The sequence below is a fragment of the Mustela nivalis genome (assembly GCF_964662115.1).
Source record: "Mustela nivalis genome assembly, chromosome: 9".
NCBI lineage: Eukaryota > Metazoa > Chordata > Mammalia > Carnivora > Mustelidae > Mustela > Mustela nivalis.
The window spans coordinates 58,934,960-58,949,459 of record NC_139028.1 but is presented as its reverse complement, the minus strand read 5'-3'; positions in this window follow the sequence as shown (position 1 = coordinate 58,949,459).

Sequence of the window (14,500 nt, the reverse complement as noted above, 5' to 3'; positions counted from 1 at the left end):
AACATTGCTGTCGATCATTCCACTTATCCATAAGCTACAATCACTAAACATACTATTGGTATTATTATTTTGAACAAATTGTTATCTGTTAGATCAATTAAGAATAAAAACCATAATAGATGTTATTTTACCTTCATTTAGTCCTTGACTAATGCTATGCTTTTCTTTATGAAGATCTGTGTTTTAAGCTATGTAATTTCCTTCTCTCTGAAGAATTTTTTGAAAAAGATTTATTTATTTGAGATAGAGAGTGAGAAAGAGAACACAAATAGGGGGCAGAGGGAAAGGGAAAAGCAGGCTCCCCTCTGAGCAAGGAACCCAATGTGGGGCTCAATCCCAGGAGCCTGGGATCATGATCTGAACCAAAGGAAGACAGCTTATTTGACTAAGCCACCCATATGCCCCTCCCTCAAAAACATCTAACAGATTTTTATAAGGCAGATATATTGGTGACAAATTCCTTCAGTTTTCATTTATCTGAGGAGGTCTTTAGTTCTCCTTTCCTTTTGAAAGGTAAGTGTCAACTGGATACAGAATTCTCAATTGGTGGGTTATTGGTGGGGTTTTTTTTTTCTTTTACCACTTTAAATACTTCACTCCCCTCTGTACTGCTTGCATGGTGTCTGAAGAGAAATTCGATATTATCCTTATGATATCATATCCTTATTCCTCCCTAGGTAAGTGTTCTCCCCACCCACCATCCACACCCTGTGTCTTATTTCAAGATTTTCTTTTTGACTTTGATTTTTCTGCAGTTTCAACATAATATGTTTGTGTGTAAATTTTTTGGAATTTATCATGCTTGAAGTTCTCTGGGATTCCTGGATCTGAGGCATGGTATCTGTCATTACTTTTGTCATTACTTTCTCAGGCATTAGTGACTTCAAATAATTCTGTTCCTTTCTCTCTTTCTTCCCCTTCTATTCCATTACATATACATTACACCTTTTGTCATTGTCCTACAATTCTTGGATATTCCACTGTTTTTTCCCCTCTTTTTGCTTCTCAGTTTGGGAAGTTTCTGTTGACAGATTTTCATACTTTCTGATTCTTCTGTCAGCCATGTCCAGACTGCTGATAAAACCATCTGCAACATCTTTATTTCTGTTACATTGTTCTGGATTGCTACACTAGCTTTTTTATCCTTTCTGAGAGTTTCCCTTTCTCAGCTTACATTACCCATTTGTTTTCCATGTTTTCACATTTTCATTAGATCTCTTAGCATGTCAACCAGAATTAGTTTAAATTCCTAGTCTGATAGCACCAAAACTTGTCATATCTGAGTCTGGTGTGAAGCTTGCTTCATCTCCTCAGATGATATTTGTGCCTTTTAGCATGCCTTGGCAATTTTTTTTTTTTTTTTTGGGTGGAAACCTGGACATGATGTAGTAGGCAAAAAGAATAAAGTTAAATAGGTCTTTACTGTGAAGTTTTGTGTTTATCTGAGTTAGACTATGTTTACTATTTGCTATAGCTGCAGATGGTAGAGGTTAAAACCTCTTGTACTGCCCCTGTTTTTGTCTTCTATGTTGTCTTTGGAATTCCCCAGAGACTCTTTCTTGACCAGAGTCTGAGTTTTGCAGTTCTTCCAGTAGTAATGCCTTGTTACTGCACAGGAGACTGATAATGTGGTGGTAAGGTGTGTGTGTATGTGTGTGTGGGGGGGGGGGGGAGAAGATTCCATAATTCTGCAATTAGATCTCAGCCTTTTATTGAGCCTGTGCCCGTGGGCTATGACTTTCATAAGTAATTCTCAGCTTTATTTTTTCCCTCCCCCCCGCCTTAGGTGAGACAAAAAGTGTAGAAGGGGTTAAAGTTGGGCATTTCTCTTCTTCCAGGTAGGCTAGGCTCTGGTAAAATAATATCCATTGAGGACAGGCTTTTGTTAAGGAGAACATAACACTTTGGATGTATTTCATAATGGAAGCATCAGAGGATTTCTTTCTTAGACTTTCCTCCTGAGAACCTGGTGAGATTCCTAGAGGTAAAACTCTTAAAAGTGTGGGAGCCTCCCTAAAACTGGGCACCCAAAGTTTTAAATCAAATTAGTTTACATTGAGCTGCCAACAATTTTTTAATTAGAGTATAAATGTTCCTACTACTTCAATAACCTGGGTGAAGGAAAATTTTCTTATGTCTCAAAATCTAGAAGCAATAAAAGAAAATTTCATAAATGTGGCTATAATTTTTTTTCCAGAGCAAAACATCATAAGCAAAGCTACAAGACAAGTGACAATGAAGAAAAGATTTGTTACTCAAATAACAAAGGCCTAACCATCTTAAAAATTGAGGGGAAAAGGGACCAATAATTCTTTAGAAAAAAAAAACAGAGAAAAGGAATATATATTTCACAGAAAGAGAAACAGAAAAGCTCATATACACGTGAAAAGATGCTCAACCTCAATTATAATAAGATACAAAAATTTAAAGTATGCCTATTTATCAAGGTTCATCTATCAGACTGGCAAACATTAAAATTTTTGAAAAAATTTTCTGTGGAGAAGGGTGGCTGTGAGGGAAACAGGAACCCTGACACCTTGCTATCTTTCTGGAAGAAATCTAAAAGCTACAACAACTTCAGAAGGGAATTTGGTGACATATTAGCAAAATTATATATTCATTTACCTTTTGACTCAGCAATCCCACTTCTAGGAATAGTATTCTGTTTTTTTTTTTTGTTTGTTTGTTTTGTTTTGTTTTTAATGTAGGCTCCATGCCCAGCATGGAACCCAATGCAGGGCTTGGGCTTGAATTCATGGCACTGGTATCAATACCTGAACTGATCTCAAAAATTGGCTGCTTAAACAGCTGAGCCACCCAGGCACCCCTAGGAATAGGATTCTAAAGATACACCAACAAAAATAAAATATAACTTGAGCACCACATTGTAATTTAATTCATAGTAACAAATGATGGGACATAGCCCCAAATGTCCATCGATAGGGAACTAGTTGAAGAAATTATCGTACATTCATGCAGTGAAGTACGAGGAAGCTCTGAAAGTAATGAAAAGATCACTAAATACTGATACACTGTGATTTCTAGGATACATTGTTAAGTGAAAACAAAACAAAACAAAACAAAACAAAAACAAAGTAGAGAATAGGGCCAAGTGTGCTAATTTTTGCTTAATTAATACATACATTTAAAAAAGAGAAATGTTAAACTAATGTCTAGTTGTTATGTGCGAGGAGAGAGAAAAAATGGGGGAGAAAATAGACATACAAGTGAGATTCATAAATTCAGGTTGTTATATAGTTTTGACTTTGGAATGACATTAATGTTTTAGACAGTTAAAAAAATAAAGTTAAAATGAAGAAAGAATAACAATAAAAAACAAACTGAAACAAATGAACCCAACTATTCCAAGATAGTAGCATAAACACAGCGATGAAAACAACAACAACCCTTCGAATGTGCTTCTAAACTAAACTAAATGTGTGAAACTAAAAATAAAACCAAAACACTCTGCAAAAAATCTTAACCCATAATCAGTAGTCTTATTGCCATTTCAGAATTATTATAGGCTTACTGTGGTATTAATCAAGTAAGAAGTTATGTTCATGTGTTTTGAAATCAAGATTTTCAACTTAAGAGGAAAGATAATGAAATATAGAATGAAAGTAAAAAGCATGAATTATAGTTACAGTCACAAATACAGTAAGAACTTATGGTTTTTCTCTACATTTAAAAAATACTTTTTCTAGCTCTGACTGCTGAAAAGGCCTAGAATCCAACCAAGAAAACCCTGTAGCAGTGAGCACCCACATTTTCTAGACTATGGTATCTAGATGCATTTCCTCAACAAAAGAAACCAGGGATCCTTTGAGAAATGACTGATTCCAGTGCTGGGGTATACACAAAGTGAGTCTGAGATGTCTTACTCTGTTAAAAATTAACTGCGGTCATGTCAAAAGAACAACAGAAGCCAACTGGCCCAAGATAGGACAATTTGTACATCAAAGGTAATTGATTGAAGCACATCACATCATAAAATTCAATAGTTTAAGGTGATATTTGAAAAAAATCTTATTGTAAGCTACACATACATATATGTATGTATGTGTATATGTATGTATATATACATAAACACACAAACTAGGGTCCCAGTTAGTAGATTTGAGGACTGATAAACAAAGGGCAGAATAAACAATGTGTCCTACCTTTCTTATATGAAATGTGTATCAGAGTTAAATAGTTGGAAAAAACCCATTCTTCTCCTCACTTCTCTTCTTCCCCTACCTGCTCCTCCTTCTTTTCTACTCTTCTAAAACTTATAATTATTTTCTTTCTTTTTCTAACTATACCTCAGGTGTACCAAGTTGGGTTTATCACAATTCTTGATTTATAATATGTGAATATCATTTGTGCTTCCCAGGCCCCACTTATTTATTTTTTATTTTAAACTATAAATGCACTCCCATTTTACTCAGATTGTTCACTGAAAGAATGAAGTCCTGAACAGTAAACATATTACATAGATATTTTTAGAAATATGCAAACAATTGTTTAATTAGTAGAGAATTCTCTCATGAGGAAAGATAAATGTCCCAATTGGATACTTTTAATCAATCTATCTTCATTGACTCTTGTCCTGTCATCTCCATTCTGCCAGACTAGCCATCCCATGAGTTTTTAAACATTTGGTTAATGTGTTTTTTTAGTTGTAAAATTTCCATTTGGTTCTTCAATATCTTTTATTTATTTTTGGAGGGTTTCTCTTTCCATTTGGTTCAAGAGCATTCCCTCTTACTTTTGGAGCACTTTTAAAACAGCTGCTTAAAGTCTTTGTTAGAAAAATCTCAAGAACTATGTCATCTCAACATTGGCCCAGCTGAGATTTTCCTGGTTCTTCATATGCCAAGTATCCTGGATATTTTGAATATTATGTTATGGGTCTCTGGCTCTTCCTTAAATTCTATGTGATTAAAAAAAAAAAAAAGTGAAAAGCAAGTACTTGACAAGGCAAGTTTCGGCATTCAGTTTTCAAAGACTTTGTCAGGCTCCTCAGATCTGTTCTGTGTTCCATCCACTGGCCAATCTGGGACCTGGGCCATTGCTTCTCAGTTTAGTTCTCAAAGTTCATTTTATACTGTTTAGGGCCAGATCTAGGTCTGTGTAACTAGGAGTGGGTCTGGGAGTTCACCAAAACACCTATGGGTCCACTGTCCTGAGTGTTTTCTGTTTCCCTGAAGCTCCCTTTTTGTTTTCCAGCCAGAAATCTGAGGCTTTATTTATCTCCCTTCTGACATGCACTTTTTGAAATGACTACAGCTGCATCTGAGGCAATCCAGTAGGACGACAGAGGAAGTCAGGGGTTCCTTTACCCAACACTTCTCTGACCAGAAGGTGGGCCTCCCTCCTGTTCTGTGGGCCTCTGCTGCCACTCTCAGGAGATCCCTCTCTCATTTTTAAAGTCTGAAACAGGATTTCTCCTGCACTTCTGTCTGTGCTGATGTCCACTTCTGGGTTTTTGGCTGCTTCAAGTCAAGGTTGGGGGACTTCAGAGCAGAGAAAAAAAGAGATACTCACAGCCAAGTCTGTGAACACTCAAAATTCAGTCTTCCTCCCCAACCTGCTTGTTAGAGTCCTCCTCATGGCTGCTCTTTGTATGCTTTTCAGATTATTATTATTTTTTTAAGATTTTATTTATTTATTAGAGAGGGAGAGAGAGAAAGCATGCATGCATCGCATGTACCAGCTTGAGGTAGGGGCAGGGGGAGAGGGAGAAGCAGATTCCTTGCTGAGCAGGGAGCCTGATGTGGGGGGTTCCACGTGGGCCTCGATCCCAGGACTCTGGGATCATGACCTGAGTCATAGGCAGACGCTTAACCGACTGAGCCACCCAGGCACCCCACTGTCCAGGTTGTATAACTGTTCCATCTTACTTGCTGCAAGAACCTGAAAGTTCTTTAAATAAGGGTCCCACTTAAGTAAGCACTGCTTTAACATCACCAAACCTTCACATCACTAGAAGTGGGACAACCACACATTATGTGCCTCCTGATGGGATGCAATAGAGAGTATAGATGAATTAGTCCTGCTTAAAACAATTGACCTGAATTTATTTAAGCTTTTAGAGCAGTTCTAAGCCAGCTTATAGGAGCTGTGGAGGCTGAAGACTGAGATGGCGCTGAAGACTCCTCCTCCCAAGCCAGTTTGTGAGACCTCCCATAGTACAACGACCGGTGTGTCCACCAGTAAAGGACTTTAAGAAGAATGTGGGACTCTAGTATAGAATAAAGGGACTTCAGAGACATAACAGGTAAATGGAGGAGGGGCATAATCAGGATTCTTGAGAAGATTCAAGGAAATAATGACTGTGAAGTGCTGAGCACAGTGCCTGGCAAATGGTAAGTGAAAGCTGTTACTACCTCTTGTCACTTCTCAGAGTCTCAGTCTTCTCTTTATTTATAAAACACAGGCGATGACAACCCCCCTCTCAAGACTTCTTAAGGGGGAAAGATTCAGCTACCTTCAGTCCCTTTCCCTCTGCATCTGGGCGGAAGGTGGGACCCTGGCCCTCCCCTAGTACATACAATGCATACAGTTAGCCAGTAGATGGCAGTTCAGGCCCATCTATCTGGAACATGGACCGCTGAAGGAGCTTGTCTTACTTTGCTTTAAGAAGGGGAATCTTGTTGATACAAAAGTTGGGTATTTATCCTTTCTGATAGAGGCATGGACGGGACTGGAAGAGATTATACTGAGTGAAATAAGTCAAGCAGAGAGAGTCAGTTATCATATGGTTTCACTTACTTGAGGAGCATAATAAAACATGGAGGACGTTGGGAGATGGAGAGGAGAAGTGAGTTGGGGGAAATCGGAGCGGGAGACAAAGCATGAGAGACCATGGACCCTGGGGGAACTAACTGAGGATTTTGTAGGGGAGGAAGGTGTGGAACTGGGTGAGCCTGGTGGTGGGTATTAAGGAGGGCCCGTATTGCATGGAGCACTGGGTGTGGTGCACAGACGATGAATCTTGGAACACCGAAAAAAAAAACCCCAAAAACCAACTCATGCTAATATCTTAAAAAAAAAAAAAAAAAAAAAAAAAGAAGGGAATCTTGCCTCATCTCCAGTGTTCCCCTTCTCTTCCTGGGTAGTTGGCCTAAAGCTCAAGGGAGAAAATCAGTGGAGCTTCTTAGATATAATTAGGATTCTAGCAGCTGTTTGCTGAAGATTCATGATTTGCTTGGCTGGTATTCCTTAGACCCAGTTACACCAGGGTTCCAGCACTGCCTGGCTAGCTGGGTCTTGGCCCTGCTTCTCGTCTCAGTGCCTCCTGCTCCATACCAAACCACGTGTGTGCAGGTCCACCCTGGTTCGGCTTCTCTTTCCCCTCGGAATGGGGGTCATTTAACCTATGTACCCACACAAACCTGGCATCAGATGTCCTTCAGGAAGAGTGTGTCGAGTCAATAAATAAGTAACTACACTATGGATATTCACTCACATACTCTTCTTCCCCAGCAGTCTCCAGGATAGGATATATGCACTTCCTTTTTGTCTCTCAGCCTAGGAGGGAGCCTGAGTAGCGATTTAATAGTGTAGGCCCTGGGACTGGATGGCTGGGCATCAAATCCCAGTTCCTCCTTTGGCAGGTCCCTCAGTGTCCCTGCCTGCGAAATGAGGATTACAAAGATCTCTCTTGTCATACTGTGGTGAGGACTACATGAGCACTTAAAGTGCTCAGAAAAGTGCCTGGCACTTTGTAGGCACCCAGTTCAAATTAACTGCCATCTGAACCTTGCCTTACTCTGAGACAGATGTAAAGTGTTTGCAAAAATGCATTCAAGGAAGATACCTAAAGGGGAACGGCTCTCAAGAAACAGCATCCTCCCCTCTAGCTCTCTTAATTGATATTCTCGTTACTGAATGTTTGATGAGGCCTAAGGTAAGTTTCCAAGGCCCATGAGTGCTTTTTTTTTGAGATTGAGAGAGGTAGAGTGAGGGGTAGGAGGAGAGGGAGAGAGAGAGAACCTTAAGCAGGCTCCATGTCCAGTGTGAAGCCTGACATGGGGCTCGACCTCACAACCCTGAGAACATGACCTGAGCTGAAATCAAGAGCCAGATGCTCAATTGACTGAACCACCCAGGGACCCCACAAGTGCTGTTTTGACCACCTCGTCCAACCAGGGGCTCAGCCTCTGCTGTCGTCTACATGGTGTTGTGACAGCATATCAGAGATTCAAGAGCCCTGTCCTAGTAGTCCAAGAATCAGAAGGTGCTGAGGAAGGGACCTCCAGAGCTGCTCTTCCTCCTCTGTCCCTGTTCTGGCACGCATGCGTGTGTGTTGCTTTCAGGAGCATCTTCCAACAGTCATTGTTCAACTTTGGGGCTGCTGTGCGGGTCAAGAGGATTCCTGTATGAAGGTCGTCTGAGCTACACAAAGTACAGGGGGAGGACGGGGGATTATTATGGTCCTATATAATCTCTCCAATTTTTTCTGCCTATCAGTCTGATGAAACGGCAAAGTGTGTGCGACAGGTGACCACTAGGTGGTGTTATCCATGCGAAGAAATCGTTAATTAGCTGTAAGCTCACCACCTGCCCCGTACAATAGAGTGGAAGAGCTGATAACTGTCTATCTGGAGATTACCCCCACCCCTGCCCCCACCCCCGCCATCTCAATAAATTTCAACTACCCTGGCAAGATTGAAGATGGTAGGGGGACAGGCCCAGGAGAATATACATAAGAAAATTGGGGGTAAGGAGGCAAAGTCAAGGCTGCCTGGTTGTTCAGTCCTGATTGCTGAGGTCCCTTCTCTGCCTGGCCCAGGAGATCTGCCCAGCTACCCCCAGGACACTTTGGTGCCTTTCCCTCGGCATGCCCTCCACCCACCCTACCCCGCTTCATTCCTTTCTCAGGGTGTTGGCTTCCCACTGGAAGCCTCCCCTAATCAGGCTAGTAGCTTCTTTGTGCCCCACTGTCCCCACACCTCCTTCTTTCCCAGGCCTTTGCCACTTCAGTGGATTGAGAGGTTTACCATTGAGAGGGATTTCCTGGCTGGGGGTGGATAATGGTGGGAAGCCATGGGGCTGGTTCTAATTAGTCTCCCTTGCCCCCTGGAAATGTTTTCTTGCCTACAAATCCCTTTGGAGTTCCAGGGCCCTGAGAATGTCCTAGCAAGCTAAGTTTGTCCACGCTGGGTAAGCAGCTTGGGGGGGGGGGCTGACTATATGAATTGCACTCTCCAGTACCACAAGGAAATACAGCACTCCTTATTCAAAAATTGATGAAATTCAAGACACAGCAGGAGAGTAAACCAAGAGCAGAACCTATCTGACTACAGGAGCCTGTGAGACTACACAGGCTGTACACCCACAAAGGCAGCCCCACGTCTGGAGTGGAGCCAAGTCTCGGGGATGCCTCGTGTCTGTCGCATGGTCATCCGGTGACCTTCTGGCTGTTTGCAAGGTGAATGGCCATCAGCAGACCTTTCCGTGTACAAAACCCTTCTCATCAGACATTTTCCTACTCGCCAGCTTTAAGACATAAGAGAAACAGCCTCGAATTTGGAGTTAAGCAAATCTGGATTTAAATTCTCACTCTATTGCTTAATAGCACAAATCATGAACCTCTCCAGGCCTCATATGCAAAGTGGAAGATAATAACATCTACCAGGAATGTTGCTGTAGGTTCAAATGAGATTTCATGCAGATAGTACAGCATCCAGAGCCCATACCTACCACAGGTCACAGAACTCTATCCATTGAGACTCACTATATGTCCTCAGAAACTGCTGAGCAGGAGAGAACAGGGGCAGAAGTTGGGCCTGACAGCTGTCGGGTGCTTGCCCATTGGGGAGGTCACCATGTGGTAAGATCCCAGGGAGCTCTCCCTGAGTGCCCCTTAGTCAAGCAAGCTATGAATGAGAGAACTAGGGAGACCCTAGAGAAACTTAGATCAAGAATTACCGGTGGGAGGGGGGCGGAGATTCATTCTTCATTTACCCAATAAATGCATATGAATGTGTTCTGTGCCAGGCACCAAGGATACAGTGTAAGCACAACAGGTGGGATCTTGTCCTCTGTTTGCTTAATGCAGGTGATTACTGTGTCCTGTTCCCTTGGATGCATCTGTCGCTAGCCAACAGCCAAGCAGCATTTACTAGGTGCCCACTATGAGGCAGGAAATGAGACCACAGCAGGTGCTTTGAGACTCCACTAACCTCCTCAGATTGAAATGAATGAAAGCTGTGTGCTTTCATTCCCAAAAGCCAACACCTGTGACTCTTCATAGGCAGGCTGTCCTCAGGAGGCCGGAGCCCCATTTGCTGAGCGCACGAGTACAGGAGAGCCAGAAGTGACGGGAAATGACATCCCCAGGGGCAGCCCTTGACCCATGACTGACGGGGACAGAGGTGTCAATATTCCTGCCCTTGGCCCCCTGGGGACAGCTGCCAGGCATGACTTAGCTTGCTTCCCCAAGTTCTCCACTGGACTGAGCCGTGGTAACTGTCCTGGGACTTTGCTTGTCTCACACTCTTGATAGACTTTCCTTGCCCCCATCTTCATTTGTCTACCTGTTTTTCCTGGGACCACTTCCCAATAACTTACTTTCAGACAAATCTTTGTTCAGGATCTGTTTATGGGGAACTCCCCCATCTGAGAAGGAAAAGAAGGAAGACTCAAGACTAGTTGTTCCTAGTCTTCAGGTTACTACAAAGAGCGATGCCATGTGTGAGAAGTAAGTTATTATGAATGATGAAGCACAGCTTTGCAAAATAATGTCTTTTGCTGTAGAGAGCATCCAAAATATCCCTGTAATATGATCTCTCTCCCTCATTTGCATTCTGATATGTTTTTGAGTGGGGGAAAGAATTCTTACTTGCTGGGGTTGGCACATAAACTCACCTTTGTTTTACCAAATCTGGATACACCCATGGGAGTGCGTCCTGCATGTACCCATCAACCACTGTGTGTTTTGTTCTGTGAAAAAAGTTGAGACATGCTCAGTCAGATCCCCTGGGAACTTTTGGCTTTACGCTCCTGAGGACGAGGTTCAGAGGAGCAGGGCTTGGAGGCCCCTCAGCCCACGTGAACAGCACCCCTTCCCGCCATCAGGAATGTCTTCTACTCCCTCCTAATCCTTTCTCACCGAATGCATCTCTTTGAGGAAATTTACTCAGATTCCTTCCTTTCTCCACCCAGCCTACCCTGAGTTCCCGTCATTGGGACTGTCGAAAGGGGTTTTTGCTGGAACCACTTTCTTAGCGCTTGGCTCGGTCCCCTCCATCCTCTCAAGATAGCTGGAGTCTCTAAGTTTCTAGTGGAAATCACAGGCTGAATCAGGCAAGGAGCCCATTAGGAGCCTTAGACACAGCAGGAGGTGCACGGTGTGGGCAGCCCTGTGACAGAATCATGGCTATGGTCAGAGGGTGAGCTTAAGGCCCCACAGCTTTGTTCCTCCTAAAACCAAACGTATGTTAAGTGAAGTGTGGATTCTAGCTAGGGCTACTGCCCCGCCCACCTGCCTAGACGCAGAGCCCTGCCCTCAGGGTCTGGACATGAACTTTTGATATTGATAGGATTCTGCTTTCAGGGGCCCTATACACAGCAGTGCCGGCACCCCCTGGCTGCCTTGCCATGCTTCTGCTATCAACCTGACAACTCCCTATCTCTTAGATGAAACGCAAGCTTTTGGGCCTCTGGCCACCTTCCCCAGGGCAAAACCTGGAAGGTTTCTTTTCCTTCGCTAGACTTCTGAGTTCTAGCGAGTCTGGAGGCTGAGGCTTCTGGAGCAGTGACAGAGAGCATATGCTGTTTTCCAGACTCTTCTAGACCTCCTGATTGGGTGGTAATGTTGGTAAGCAAAAGGTCCTGCTTTACATCGAAGGTCCCTTTAAGGCTCCTCGGTGTCGTGTCTAACAGACATGGAGTGCTCATTGAACATTGTTGATAAATTGCAATTGCTCTTCTCGGCCTCCTCAAAGCCCTGGCTCTAGCATTCATTCATTTAGTCATCCATTATCTTCCCAGCCATCCATCCAGCCACCCAGTGATAGAATATCCATATCTGGAAGAAGGACTCCATGCCCTCTGTTCCCATCTCACAGACCGGGGGAGAGATTTTTACCCTAAGCATTCATTCTGGCGGAGTGGAGTGGGCATGTTTTGAAGGTGAGGGGGGTGATGACAAAGTGAAGGCCTGTCTGCTCTGCATACAATGTCACGTACCGACTGACGTCCACCGGGCGGGAGTGCACGTGCAGGTAGGAAAGTGCTTCTATTCTTTCCAAAGGGTTTAAAATTCTATAGCTCTAAGAACTGATGATACCTATCTTTGCAAGGTGTGTCTCCACAAATATGCTTTGGATAAATCTTAAAGGATAAATAAGGTACGTGCAACTCCTACTGCCCCCGGTATGCTAAAAGGGGACTGGCCTGGGGGTGGTGGTTGGAGCCCACTCTGGGATTATTCTAGACTTGAGAAATAAATGATGGGGGTTGCAGGGGTGGAAGTAGGGGCTCTCCAGTAGGGATGGAGCTTCCCAAGGCGTGGAGAGAGATCTCCAGTGTGGATATGGAGGGAGAGGCACCCGCAGGTGATGCCAGCGTGAGGACTGGGAACGAGGTCAGGGTGGGATTACCCCAAATGGAAAGCCTTTGTAAGAGTTTGACTCTTAGACCCTTCTCCCCTGGATTTGGGACAAGGCATATTAGTACTCACTCTTCTTTTAAGAGAGGGGGAGGGGCTGAAGGAGAGGGAAAGAGAGAATCTTCAGCAGATCCAGGCCAGGGTTCAGTCTCAGGACTCTGAGATCATGACCCTGAGATCGTGTGACCTGAGACAAAATCAAGAATCAGATGCTTAACCAATTGAGCCACCAGGGCACCCCTAGTACTACTCACTTTTAAAGTCTTTCTCCGCATAGGTTGTGGCTTTCTCCATGGTCTCTGGCGGATCCTGAAAAGGGCGAATCTCTGTCAGCAACTTGGGGGCGGGATACAGAGAGTGTGGCGGGGTGCTGGCAAGAGGACCAGCTCTGCTCTCTACAGTGGAGGCAGCTGCAGCAAACCTGCTGGTGGAGCAGGGGCAGTGGAGGAGCAGGAGCAGCACTCAGTTTGGAGGGGAGGCAGCCTCCTTTCAGAAGGAGGCCCCTACTCTTTCTCAAATACAGCAGAGAGAGGGAGCCCCTAAGGCAAAGAGAAAGCTGAACGGAGGGTGACCCCTTGCCGAGCACCTGCTTTGGGCACTGGAGACACACAGAGCATTAGATAGCCGCGGCCTCCAGGCAGCTCGAGGGGCCAACACGTGAGGCTGATGGAGTCTTGAGACGTGCCTGGCCCATGGCAGGTGCTCAGTGCGTGCCGTCAGGAGCCGTCAGGAGCACAGTTCAGCTGGGCTTGAAGGCCCTCAGGTGTGAAAGTCCGTGATACATTTGGCGGGTGAGGGTGGGGGACACGTTCTGGTGCAGCTGACAGAGGAAGACGGGGGTGGGGGTGGTGGGGGTTTGTCTGTGTAGCTGTTACCCCTGCTCTACAGTCTGGCCACCGTGGGAGGTTTCATACACTCAGCGCATCTGAAGTGCCGTGCTAAGTAGCTTACTGGGTCCACAGTACAGTGTAATCAGCAGTGATTCTCCAAGCAGGAAGGGGTATCAGTGTCTCTTGAGAACATGTTAGAAATACAAATTAATGGGCCCCATCTCAGACCCACTGATTCAGAAATTCTCAGGGAGGGGAACCCAGCAGTTTTTTTTTTTTTTTTAATTTTTATTTATTTACTTGAGAGGGAGAGAGAAAGAGAATGTAGAGAGAGGGAGAAGCAGGCTCCCCACCGAGCAGGGAGCCCAATTCAGGGCTCAATCCCAGGACCCCAGGATCATGACCCAAGCAGACTCTTAACCGACTGAGCCCCCCAGGTGTTCCCCCCCCCCCCCAGCAGTCTTTTTTTTTTTCCCTAAATTTTATTTTTTCGTGTTCCAAGATTCATTGTTTATGCGCCACACCCAGTGCTCCATGCAATACATGCCCTCCTTAATACCCACCACCAGGGTCACCCAACCCCCCATCCCCCTCCCCAGCAGTCTTTTTTTCAATAAGCCCTACAGGTCAATCTGATGCAGGCCAAAGGTTGAGAAGCACTTGTGTAGGGAGAAGAGTGCTGGACTTTGGAAGGAAGGTGGGTGTGGTGGGCTGGGGATGGGGTGTGGGGTGGAACACTTACCTGGGAGAAAGCCTGTTGTGCTTGGAGTATAATGTGGGCACTGAGTACCCTGTCCTCTGAGTGGTATGCATCATCATACTATCACTAGAGAGGAAGACCAAGGCTTAGAGGGGTTAGAAGACTTGCTGAGGTCTCTTAGTGCTAGATCCAGGTTCTGCACCCAATTTGGCCTGACTCCAAAAGCAGAGTAGGGTTTTTTCCTACCACGGCAGATGCCTCCTGGTCTCACAGCAGGATGGTCTGGGCAGCAGTCTTGGGGAGCCACAGGTTGCCTGCGGGGGAAGGTAGGTGCCTGAAGCTTCCCAGAGGGCCAGGGCTGAGGCT